Genomic DNA, 13943 nt, shown 5'->3' on the forward strand with positions numbered 1-13943 from the left:
CGAGCGGGCGATTGAGCGTCCAGGCAATACTCCGGCAAGAGAGACGGGATGCGCAAGCCGTGGATCGATAGGGTGGTAGGTGGGTTTAGGCACATCCTCATATTTCTACATGCCAATGCCATTTTTATGGCTTGTAAATTCATACAATGCTCCGTTAAGCCTTCACGTGAAGCTTCATGGCAAGACGACTCGTTTTCTATTTTTTACGATTTTCAAAACTTTTTGCTGTTTAGGATTTTTTAAAATTTTTTTGAAAAGACTTTTTGCCCCAAACTTGGTGGACGTGATCCTTTTATTTTTGTTGGCATGCACAAAAAAATTCAGCTAAAAACTCGAAGTGTACAAGATTTCGTGACCATTTGAAAAAAGTGTCCCCATTTCAGACACTTTAATGGCTACTGGCAGCAAGCCTGTAAAATCTCAAATGCACTTTAAGGGGGTGTGAGTTCTCCAAGTTTGTTGAGGGATAGGGGGCCAATATAACGGCCAAGTACCGGCACCAATCGCACATCATGTGCGCACACCCCCCGGCCCCCCGATCACCGGAACCCCAATGCTCCGGCGATGGTGCCCCAGGGAAGAAAAATGCGACACCAGCACATGACCGAGCCCAGTATGTGCTGTCGCAACCCTCAATCCGGTCTGATCTTAGACTCGGAACGAACTCCCTATGCCTAAGCCAACCAACGAAACGAGCTGGCGGGCGGGCGGCCAGGCAATACTACGCCCAGAGAGATGGGATGCACAAGCCATGGATCGATAGGGTGGTAGGTGGGTTTAGGCCCATCTTCATATTTTTGTGTTCCAATTGCCATTTTTATGGCTTGTAAATTCATACAATGGTCCCTTAAGCCTTCACGTGAAGTTTCATGGCAAGACAACTTTCTTCTATTCTTCATGATTTTTGAAACTTTTTGCTGTTCGGGATTTTTTAAAATTTTTTTGGAAGGAGTTTTGGCCCCAAACTTGGTAGAGGTGATCCTTGTATTTTTTTTGGCGTGCACAAAAAAATTCAGCTAAAAACTCTAAATGTACAAGATTTGTGACCATTTGAAAAAAGTGTCCCCATTTCAAACACTTTAATGGCTACTGGCAGCAAACCTTTAAAATCTCAAATGCTCTTTAAGGGGGTGTGAGTTCTCAAGGTTTGATGAGGGATAGGGGGCCAATATAAGGGCCAAGTACCAGCACCCATCGCACATCATGTGCGCACACCCACCGGCCCCCCCGATCGTCGGAACCCCAATGCCGTCCGGTGATGGTGACTCGACGAAAAAAAATGCGGGACCAGCACATGCTCGAGCCCGGCATGTGCTGCCGTAACCCTTGATCCAGTCCGATCTTAGACTAGGAATGAACTCTGTATGCTTAGACTAGGAATGAACTCTGTATGCCTAAGTGAAGCCACGAAACGAGCGTACGGGCGCTCAGCCGGCCAGGGGGGTGGGATGCGCTAGTCGGGGGTCGATCGGGTCCCCTTCTGTGTGCTACCGATCCTGCTACCACAACCCTCGGTCCGGTTCATTCTTAGATAGGGAATGAACTTCGTATGCCTAAGCCAACTGACGAAACGAGCGAGCGGGCGGGCGGGCAGGCACTATGCCGGCTAGAGAGACGGGATCTGTAATTCGTGGATCGATAGGGTGGTAGGTGGGTTTAGGCACACCTTCATATTTTTATGTGCCAATGCCATTTTGATGGCTTGTAAATTCATACCATGGTCCCTTAAGCCTTCACGTGAAGTTTCATGGCAAGACGACTCGTTTTGTATTTTTCACGATTTTCAAAACTTTTTACGGTTTAGGATTTTTTTAAAATTTTTTCGAAAGGATTTTTGACCCTAAACTTTTTAGACATGATCCTTGTATTTTTATTGGCATGCACAAAACAATTCAGTTAAAAACTCGAAGTGTACAAGATTTTGTGACCTTTTGAAAAAAATGTCTTCATTTCAAACACTTTAATGTCTACTGGCAGCAAACCTGTAAAATCTCAAATGCTCTTTAAGGGGGTGTGAGTTCTTGAGGTTTGATGAGGGATAGGGGGCCAATATAAGGGCCAAGTACCAGCACCCATCGCACATCATGTGCGCACACCCCCCCGACCCCCCCGATCGTCGGAATCCCAATGCCGCCGGTCAGGTTCTCCGACGATGGTGACCCGGTGAAGAAAAATACGGCACCAGCACATGCCCGAGCCCAGCATGTGCTGTCGCAACCCTCGATCTAGTCTGATCTTAGACTGGGAATGAACTCCGTATGCTTAAACTAGGAATGAACTCTGTATGCCTAAGTCAACCTACGAAGCCGGCCATAGGGGCGAGATGAGCAAGTCGACGATCGATCGGGTCCCCTTTTGCGTGCTATCGATCCTGCTACCGCAATCCTCAGTCCGGTCTGATCTTAGACTGGGAATGAACTTCGTATACCTAAGCCAATCGATGAAACGAGCGGGAGGGCGGGCGGGCGGGCACTACGCTGGCCAGAGAGATGGGATGCGCAAGCCGTGGATCGATAGGGTGGTAGGTGGGTTTAAGCACATCTTCATATTTCTGCATGCCAATGCCATTTATATGGCTTGTAAATTCATACAATGGTCCCTTAAGCCTTCATGCGAAGTTTTATGGCAAGACAACTCGTTTTCTATTTTTCATGATTTTTGAAACTTTTTACAGTTCGGGATTTTTTAAAATTTTTTCGAAAGAAGTTTTGGCCCCAAACTTGGTAGACATGATCCTTGTATTTTTGTTGGCATGCACAAAAAACTTCAGCTAAAAACTCGAGGTGTACAAGATTTTGTGACCATTTGAAAAAAGTGTCCCTATTTCAGACACTTTAATGGCTACTGGCAACAAACCTGTAAAATCTCACATGCTCTTTAAGGGGGTGTGAGTTCTCAAGGTTTGATGAGGGATAGGGGGCCAATATAAGAGCCAAGTACCAGCACCCATCGCACATCATGTGCGTACACCCCCCCGACCCCTCAGATCGTTGGAACCCCAATGCTGCCGGTCAGGTTCTCCGGTGATGCTCCGACGATAGTGGCCTGACGAAGAAAAATGTGGCACCAGCACATGCTCGAGCCCAGCATGTGCTGCCGTAACCCCCGATTTGGTCCAACCTTAGACTGGGAAAGAACTCCGTATGCTTAAGCTGGGAATGAACTCCGTATGCCTAAGTCAACCCATGACACGAGCGCACGGGCGCTCAACCGACCAGAGGGCTGAGATGCGCAAGCTGGGGATTGGCTGGGTCCCCTTCTACGTGCTGTCGATCCTACTATCGTAACCCTCGGTCCGGTCCGATCTTACACTGGGAATGAACTCCGTATGCCTAAGCCAACCGACGAAACGAGTAGGCGGGCGAGCGGGCACTACGTCGGCCAGAGAGATGGGATTTTTTAAAACTTTTTCGATTGGCAATGAACTCCGTATGCTTAGACTGGAAATGAACTCCGTATGCCTAAGTCAACCCACGAAACGAGCGTGTGGGCGCTCAACCGACCAGAGGGGCGGGATGCGCAAGCAGGGGATCAACCGGGTCCCCCTCTGCGTGCTACCGATCCTGCTGCCGCAACCCTCAGTCCAGTCTGATCTTAGACTGGGAATGAACTCCGTATGCCTAAGCCAACCAACGAAATGAGTGGGCGAGCGGGTGGGAACTACGTCGGCCAGAGAGATGGGATGCACAAGCCATGGATCGATAGGGTGGCAGGTGGGTTTAGGCACATCATCATATTTCTGCATGCCAATGCCATTTTTATTTCTTGTAAATACATACAATGGTCCCTTAAGCCTTCACGTGAAGTTTCATGGCAAGACGACTCGTTTTCTATTTTTCACAATTTTTAAAACTTTTTACGGTTCGAGATTTTTCAAAATTTTTTCGAAAGGAGTTTTGGTCCCAAACTTGGTAGACATGATCCTTGTATTTTTGTTGGCATGCTCAAAAAAATTCAGCTAAAAACTCGAAGTGTACAAGATTTTGTGACCATTTGAAAAAAGTGTCCCCATTTCAGACACTTTAATGGCTACTGGCAGCAAACCTTTTAAATCTCAAATGCTCTTTAAGGGGGTGTGAGTTCTCCAGGTTTGACGAGCGATAGGGGGCCTATATAAGGGCCAAGTACGAGCACCCATCACACATCATGTGCGCACACCCCCCAGCCCCCTCGATCGCCGGAACTTCAATGCCGCCGGTCAAGTCCTCCAGCGATGCTCCGACGATGGTGCCCCGGGGAAGAAAAATGCAGCACCAGCACATGCCCGAGCCCAGCATGTGCTGTTGCAACCCTTGGTCTGGTCTGATCCTAGACTGGGAATGAACTCCGTATGCCTAAGTCAACCCACGAAACGAGCGTGCGGGTGCTCAGCCAGCCAGAGGGACGGGATGCACAAGCCGGTGATCAGTCGGGTCCCCCTCTACGTGCTGCCGATCCTACTATCGCAACCCTCAGTCCGGTCTGATCTTAGACTGAGAATGAACTCCGTATGCCTAAGCCAACCGACGAAATGAGCGGGCTGGCGGGCAGGCGGGAACTACGCCGGCCAGAGAGACGGGATGCGCAAGCCGTGGATCGATAGGGTGGTAGGTGGGTTTAGGCATATCTTCATATTTTTGCATGCCAATGCCATTTTTATGGCTTGAAAATGCATACAATGGTCCCTTAAGCCTTCACGTGAAGTTTCATAGCGAGACGACTCGGTTTCCATTTTTCACGATTTTTGAAACTTTTTACGGTTTGACATTTTTTAAAACTTTTTCGGAAGGATTTTTGGCCCCAAACTTGGTAGACGTGATCCTTGTATTTTTGTTGGCATGCACAAAAAATTCAGCTAAAAACTCGAAGTGTACAAGATTTTGTGACCATTTGAAAAAAGTGTCCCCATTTCAAACACTTTAATGGCTACTGGCAGCAAACCTGTAAAATCTCAAATGCTTTTTAAGAGGGTGTGAGTTCTCGAGGTTTGATGAGGGATAGGGGGCCAATATAAGGGCCAGGTACCAGCACCCATCGTATATCATGTGCTACACCCCCCGACCCCCTCGATCGTCGGAACCCCAATGCCGCTGGTTAGGTTCTCCGACGATGCTCCGACGATGGTGCCCTGACGAAGAAAAATGTGGCACCAGCACATGCCCAAGCCCAGCATCTGCTGTCATAATCCTCGGTCTGGTCTGATATTAGACTGGGAATGAACTCTGTATGCTTAGACTGGGAATGAACTCCGTATGCCTAAGTAAACCCACGAAACAAGCGTGCGGGCGCTCAGCCAGCCAGAAGGGTGGGATGCGCAAGCCGGAGATTGGTCGGGTCCCCCTCTGCATGCTGCCGATCCTGCTGTCGCAACCCTCAATCCAGTCTGATCTTAGATTAGGAATGAACTCCGTATGCCTAAGCCAACCGATGAAACGAATGGACGGGCGGGCGGGCTGGCACTACACCGGCCAGAGAGACGAGATGCGCAAGCGATGGATCGATAGGGTGGTAGGTGGGTTGAAGCACATCTTCATATTTCTGTGTGCCAATGCCATTTCTGAGGCTTGTAAATTCATACAATGGTCCCTTAAGCCTTCACGTGAAGTTTCATGGCAAGACGACTCGTTTTTTATTTTTCACGATTTTCAAAACTTTTTGCTGTTCGGGATTTTTTTAAATTTTTTCGAAAGGATTTTTGGCCCCAAACTTGGTAGACGTGATCCTTGTATTTTTTTTGGCATGTACAAAAAAATTCAGCTTAAAACTCGAAGTGTACAAGATTTTGTGACCATTTGAAAAAAGTGTCCCCATTCTAGACACTTTAATGGCTACTGACAGCAAACCTGTAAAATCTCAAATGCTCTTTAAGGGGGTGTGAGTTCTCGAGGTTTGATGAGGGATAGGGGGCCAATATAAGGGCCAAGTACTAGCACCCACCACACATCATGTGCGCACACCCACCCAGCCCCCCCGATCACCTGAAGCCCAATGCTGTCGGTCAGGTTCTCCGACAATGCTCTGGCGATGGTGCCCTGACGAAGAAAAATGCGGCACCAGCATATGCCCGAGCCTAGCATGTGCTGCCGTAACGCTCGGTTTGATCCAATTTTAGACTGGGAATGAACTTCGTATACCTAAACCAACCGTAGAAATAAGCGAGCGGACGGGCGGGCAGGCACTATGTCGGCCAGAGAGACGAGATGCGCAAGCCGTGGATCGATAGGGTGGTAGGTGTGTTTAGGCACATCTTCAAATTTCTGTGTGCCAATGTCATTTTTATGGCTTGTAAATTCATACAATGGTCCTTTAAGCCTTCACGTGAAGTTTCATGGCAAGACGACTCGTTTTCTATTTCTCACGATTTTTGAAACTTTTTACAGTTCGGGATTTTTTAAAACTTTTTCGGAAGGAGTTTTGGCCCCAAACTTGGTAGACGTGATCATTGTATTTTTGTAGGCATTCACAAGAAATATCAGCTAAAAACTCGAAGCGTACAAGATTTTGTGACCATTTGAAAATAGTGTCCCCATTTCAGACACTTTAATGGCTACTAGCAGAAAACCTGTAAAATCTCAAATGCTCTTTAAGGGGGTGTGAGTTCTCAAGGTTTGATGAGGGATAGGGGTCCAATATAAGGGCCAAGTACCAGCACCCATCGCACATCATGTGCGCACACCCCCCGGCCCCCGATCGTCAGAACTATAATGCCGCCGGTCAGGTTCTCCGACGATGCTCCGACGATGGTGCCCCGACGATGAAAAATGTGGCACCAGCACATGCTCGAGCCTAGCATGTGCTGCCGCAACCCTCGGTCCGATCCGATCTTAGACGGAGAATGAACTTCGTATGCTTAGATTGGGAATGAACTCTGTATGCTTAAGTCAACCCACGAAACGAGCATGCGGGCGCTCAGTCGGCCAGACGGGCGAGACGCACATGCCGGGGATCGATCGGGTCCTCTTTTGCATGCTGTCGATCCTACTGCCGCAACCCTTGGTCTGATCCGATCTTAGACTGGGAATTAACTCCGTATGCCTAAGCCAATCGACGAAACAAGCGGATGGGTGGGTGGGCGGGCACTAGGCCGGCCAGAGAGGCGGGATGCGCAAGCCGTGTATCGATAGGGTGGTAGGTGGGTTTAGGCACATCTTCATATTTCTCCATGTTAATGCCATTTTTATGGCTTGTAAATTCATACGATGGTCCCTTAAGCCATCACGTGATGTTTCATGGCAAGACGACTCGTTTTCTATTTTTCATGATTTTTGAAACTTTTTACGGTTTGGGATTTTTTAAAATTTTTTCGGAAAGAGTTTTGGCCCCAAACTTGGTAGACGTGATCCATGTATTTTTGTTCGCATGCACAAAACAATTGAGCTAAAAACTCGAAGTGTGCAAGATTTTGTGACCATTTGAAAAAGTGTCCCCATTTCAGACACTTTAATGGCTACTGGCAGCAAACCTGTAAAATCTCAAATGCTCTTTAAGGGGGTGTGTTTTCTTGAGGTTTGATGAGGGATAGGGGGCCAATATAAGGGCCAAGTACCAGCACCCATCACACAACATGTGCGCACACCCCCCGGCCCCCCCGATCGTCGGAACCCCAATGCCGCCGGTCAGGTTCTCCGACGATGCTTCGACGATGGTGCCCCGACGAAGAAAAATATGGCACCAGCACATGCCCGAGCCTAGCATGTGCTTCCACAACCTTCGGTCCGGTCCGATCTTAGATTGGAATGAACTCCGTATGCCTAAGCCAACCGATGAAACGAGCAGGCGGGCGGGCACTACGTCGGCCAGAGAGACGGGATGCGCAAGCCGTGGATCGATAGGGTGGTAGGTGGGTTTAGGCACATCTCCATATTTCTGCATGCCAATGCCACTTTTATGGCTTGCAAATTCATACAATGGTCCCTTAAGCCTTCACGTGAAGTTTCATGGCAAGATGACTCGTTTTCTATTTTTCACGATTTTTAAAACTTTTTACGGTTCGGGATTTTTTAAAATTTTTTCGGAAGGCGTTTTGGCCCCAAACCTGGTAGACAAGATCCTTCCATTTTTGTTGGCATGCACAAAAGAATTTAGCCAAAAACTCCAAGTGTACAAGATTTTTTGACCATTTGAAAAAAATGTCCCCATTTCAGACACTTTAATGGCTACTGGCAGAAAACCTGTAAAATCTCAAATGCTCTTTAAGGGGGTGTGAGTTCTTGAGGTTTGATGAGGGATAGGGGTCGATATAAGGGCCAAGTACTAACACCCATCGCACATCATGTGCGCACACCCCCCCGGCCCCCCCGATCGTCGGAATCCCAATGCCGTCGGTCAGGTTCTCCGGCGATGCTCCGACGATAGTGCACCGACAAAGAAAAATGCGGCACCAGCACATGCCCGAGCCCAGCATGTGCTGCCGTAACCTTCGGTCTGGTTTGATCTTAGACTGGGAATGTACTCCGTATGCCTAAGCCAACCGACGAAACGAGTGGGCGGGCGGGCGGGCACTACGCCTGCCAAAGAGATGGGATCCGCAAGCCGTGAATCGATAGAGTGGTAGGTGGGTTTAGGCACATCTTCATATTTCTGCATGCCAATGCCATTTTTATGGCTTGTAAATTCATACAATGGTCTCTTAAGCCTTCACGTGAAGTTTCATGGCAAGACGACTCGTTTTCTATTTTTCACGATTTTCAAAACGTTTTACGGTTCGGGATTTTTTAAACTTTTTTTGGAAGGATTTTTTGCCCCAAACTTGGTAGACGTGATCCTTGTATTTTTTTTGGAAAGCACAAAAAAAATCAGCTAAAAACTCGAAGTGTACAAGATTTTGTGACCATTTGAAAAAAGTGTCCCCATTCCAGGCACTTTAATGGCTACTGGCAGCAAACCTGTAAAATCTGAAATCCCTTTAAGGAGGTGTGAGTTCTCGAGGTTTGATGAGGGATAGGGGGCCAATATAAGGGCCAAGTGCCAGCACCCATCACACATCATGTGTGTACACCCCCCCGTCAGCCCCCCCGATTGTTGGAACCCCAATACTGCCGGTCAGGTTCTCCGATGATGCTCCGGCGATGGTGCCCCGACGACGAAAAATGCGGCACCAGTAGATGCTCGAGCCCAGCATGTGTTGCCGTAACCCTCGGTCTGGTCCGATCTTAGACTGTGAATGAACTCCGCATGCTTAAACAAGGAATGAACTCCGTATGCCTAAGTTAACCCACGAAACAAGCGTGCGGGCGCTCAGTCGACCAGAGGGGCAGGATGTGTAAGCCGGGGATCGATCGGGTCCCACTCTACGTGCTATCGAGCCTACTACCACAACCCTCGGTCTGGTCTGATCATCGACAGGGAATGAACTTCGTATGCCTAAGCTAACTGACGAAACGAGCGGGCGGGCGGGAGGGCGGGCACTACGTCGGCCAGAGAGATGGGATGCGCAAGTCATGGGTCGATAAGGTGGTAGGTGAGTTTAGGCACATCTTCATATTTCTACGTGCCAATGCCATTTTTTTGGCTTGTAAATTCATACAATGGTCCCTTAAGCCTTCACGTGAAGTTTCATGGCAAGACGACTCGTTTTCTATTTTTCACGATTTTTGAAACTTTTTGTGGTTTGGGATTTTTCAAAATTTTTTCGGAAGGAGTTTTGGCCCCAAACATGGTAGACGTGATGCTTGTATTTTTTTGGGTATGCACAAAAACATTCAGCTAAAAAATCGAAGTGTACAAGAATTTTTGACCATTTGAAAAAAGTGTCCCCATTTTAGACACTTTAATTGCTACTGGCAGCAAACCTGTAAAATCTCAAATGCTCTTTAAGGGGGTGTGAGTTCTCGAGGTTTGATGAGGGATAGGGGGCCAATATAAGGGCAAAGTACCAGCACCCATCGCACATCATGTGCGCACACCCCCTCCGGCCCCACCGATCGTCGGAATCCCAATGCCGTCGGTCAGGTTCTCTGGCGATGCTCCGACGATGGTGCCCCAACGAAGAAAAATACGACACCAGCACATGCCTGAGCCCAGCATGTGCTGCCGCAACCTTCGGTTCGGTTCGATCTTAGACTGGGAATGTACTCCGTATGCCTAAGCGAACTGATGAAACGAGTGTGCGGGCGGGCACTACGCCTGCCGGAGAGGCGAGATGCGCAAGCCGTTGATCGATAGGGTGGTAGGTGGGTTTAGGCACATCTTCATATTTCTGCATGCCAATGCCATTTTTATGGCTTGTAAATTCATACAATGGTCCCTTAAGCCTTCACATGAAGTTGCATGGCAAGACGATTCGTTTTTTTATTTTTCACGATTTTCAAAACTTTTTGGGGTTCGAGATTTGTTAAAATTTTTTCGGAAGGAGTTTTTGCCCCACACTTGGTAGACGTGATACTTATATTTTTGTTGGCATGCATAAAACAAATCAGCTAAAAACTCGAAGTATACAAGATTTTGTGACCATTTGAAAAAAATGTCCCCATTCTAGACATTTTAATGGCTACTGGCAGTAAACTTGTAAAATCTAAAATGCCCTTTAAGGAGGTGTGAGTTCTCGAGGTTTGATGAGGGATAGGGGGCCAATATAAAGGCCAAGTACCAGTACCCATCGCACATCATGTCCGTACACCCCCCGTCAGCCCCCCCGATCATCGGAACCCCAATTCCGTCGGTCAGGTTCTCCAGTGATGCTCTGGCGATGGTGCCCCGACGACAAAAAATTTGGCACCAGCACATTTCCAAGCCCAGCATGTGCTGCCGCAACCCTCGTTTTGGTCTGATCTTAGACTGGGAATGAACTCCATATGCTTAAACTGGGAATGAACTCCGTATGCCTAAGTCAACCCACGAAACAAGCGTGCGAGCGCTCAGCCGGCCAGAGGGGCGGGATGCGCAAGCCAGGGATCGATCGGGTCCCACTCTACGTGCTACCGAGCCTACTGCCGCAACCCTCGATCTGGTCTGATCATAGACTAGGAAAGAACTCCGTATGCCTAAGCCAACCAACGAAACGAGCGGGCGGGCGGGAGGGCGGGCACTACGTCAGCCAGAGAGATGGGATGCGCAAGCCGTGGATTGATAGGGTGTTAGGTGGGTTTAGGCACATCTTCATATTTCTACATGCCAATTCCATTTTTTTGGCTTGTAAATTCATACAATGGTCCCTTAAGCCTTCACGTGAAGTTTCATGGCAAGACGACTCGTTTTCTATTTTTCATGATTTTTGAAACTTTTTACGGATCGAGATTTTTTAAAATTTTTTCGGAAGAATTTTTGGCCCCAAACTTGATAGACGTGATCCTTGTATTTTTTTGGGCATGCACAAAAAAATTCAGCTAAAAACTCGAAGTGTACAAGTTTTTGTGACCATTTGAAAAAAGTGTCCCCATTTCAGACACTTTAATGGCTACTGGCAGCAAACCTGTAAAATCTCAAATGCTCTTTAAGGGGGTGTGAGTTCTCGAGGTTTGATGAGAGATAGGGGGCCAATATAAGGGCCAAGTGCCAGCACCCATCGCATGTCATGTGCGTACACACCCCCCCGGCCCATCCGATCGTCGGAATCCCAATGCCGTCGGTCAGGTTCTCCGACGATGCTCCAACGATGGTGCCCCGAGGAAGAAAAATGTGGCCCCAGCACATGCCCGAGTCCAGCATGTGCTGCCACAACCTTCGGTTTGGTTCGATTTTAGACTGGGAATGTACTCCGTATGAATAAGCCAACCGACGAAACGAGTAGGCGGGCGAGCAAGCGGGCGGCCACTACGCCTGCCAGAGAGACGAGATGCGCAAGCCGTGGATCGATAGGGTGGTAGGTGGGTTTAGGCACATCATCATATTTCTGCATGCCAATGCCATTTTTATGGCTTGTAAATTCATACAATGGTCCCTTAAACCTTCACGTGAAGTTGCATGGCAAGACGACTCGTTTTCTATTTTTCATGATTTTCAAAACTTTTTGCGGTTCAAGATTTTTTAAAATTCTTTCGGATGGAGTTTTGGCCCCAAACATGTTAGACGTGATCCTTGTATTTTTGTTGGCATGCACAAAAAAAATCAGCTAAAAACTCGAAGTGTACAAGATTTTGTGACCATTTGAAAAAAGTGTCCCCATTCCAGACACTTTAACGGCTACTGGCAGCAAACATGTAAAATCTGAAATGCCCTTTAAGGAGGTGTGAGTTCTCGAGGTTTGATGAGGGATAGGGGGCCAATATAAGGGCCAAGTACCAGCACCCATCGCACATCATGTGCGTACACCCCCCCGTCGACCCCCCCGATCGTCGGAACCCCAATGTCACCGGTCAGGTTCTCCGGTGATGCTCCGACGATGGTGCCCTGACAACGAAAAATGCGGCACCAGCACATGCCCGAGCCCAATATGTGCTACTGCAACCCTCGGTTTGGTCCGATCTTAGACTGGGAATGAACTCCGTATGCTTAAACTAGGAATGAACTCCGTATGCCTAAGTCAACCCACGAAACAAGTGTGCGGGCGTTCAGCCGGCCAGAGGGGCGGGATGCGCAAGCCGGGGATCGATCGGGTCCCACTCTGCGTGCTGTTGAGCCTATTGCCGCAACCCTCATTCTGGTCTGATCATAAACTGGAAATGAACTCCGTATGCCTAAGCCAACCGATGAAATGAGCGGGCGGGCGGGAGGGCGGGCACTACGCCGGCCAGAGAGACGGGATGCGCAAGTCATGGATCAATAGGGTGGTAGGTGGGTTTAGGCACATCTTCATATCTCTGCGTGCCAATGCCATTTTTTTGGCTTGTAAATTCATACAGTGGTCCCTTAAGCCTTCACGTGAAGTTTCTTGGCAAGACGACTCATTTTCTATTTTTCACAATTTTTGAAACTTTTTACGGTTCGAGATTTTTTAAAATTTTTTCGGAGGAGTTTTGGCCCCAAACTTGGTAGACGAAATCGTTGTATTTTTTTTGGCATGCACAAAAAAATTCAGCTAAAAACTCGAAGTGTACAAGATTTTGTGACCATTTGAAAAAAGTGTCCCCATTCTAGACACTTTAATGGCTACTGGCAGCAAACCTGTAAAATCTAAAATGCCCTTTAAGGAGGTGTGAGTTCTTGAGGTTTGATGAGGGATAGGGGGCCAATATAAGAGCCAAGTACCAGCACCCATCACACATCATGTGCATACACCCCCCCGTCGGCCCCCCCGATCGTCGAAACCCCAATGCCACTGATTAGGTTCTCCGGTGATGCTCTGACGATGGTGCCCCGACGACGAAAAATACGGCCCCAGCACATGTCCGAGCCCAGTATGTGCTATCGCAACCTTCGGTCTGGTCCGATCTTAGACTGGGAATGAACTCCGTATGCTTAAACTGGGAATGAACTCCGTATGCCTAAGTCAACCCACGAAACAAACGTGCGGGCACTCAGCCGGCCAGAGGGGCGGGATGGGCAAGCCGAGGATCGACCGGGTCCCACTCTGTGTGCTGCCGAGCCTACTGCCACAACCCTCGATCTGGTCTGATCAGAGACTGGGAATGAACTCCGTATGCCTAAGCCGACCGACGAAACGAGCGAGAGGGCGGGCACTATGCCGGCCAAAGAGACGGGATGCGCAAGCCGTGTATCGATAGGGTGGTAGGTGGGTTCAGGCACATCTTCATATTTTTGCATGCCAATGCCATTTTTTTTGCCTTGTAAATTCATACAATGGTCCCTTAAGCCTTCACGTGAAGTTTCATGGCAAGATGACTCGTTTTTTATTTTTTTTGATTTTTGAAACTTTTTGCGGTTCGGGATTTTTTAAAATTTTTTCGGAAGGATTTTTGGCCCCAAACTTGGTAGACGTGATCCTTGTATTTTTTTGGGCATGCACAAAAAAAATCAGCTAAAAACTCAAAGTGTACAAGATTTTGTGACCATTCGAAAAAGGTGTCCCCATTTCAGACACTTTAATGGCTATTGGCAGCAAACCTGTAAAATCTCAAATGCTCTTT

The sequence above is a fragment of the Durio zibethinus genome, chromosome 13 (assembly GCF_047325235.1).
Source record: "Durio zibethinus cultivar Kanyao isolate XHJ-2024 chromosome 13, ASM4732523v1, whole genome shotgun sequence".
NCBI classification, from domain to species: Eukaryota; Viridiplantae; Streptophyta; class Magnoliopsida; order Malvales; family Malvaceae; genus Durio; species Durio zibethinus.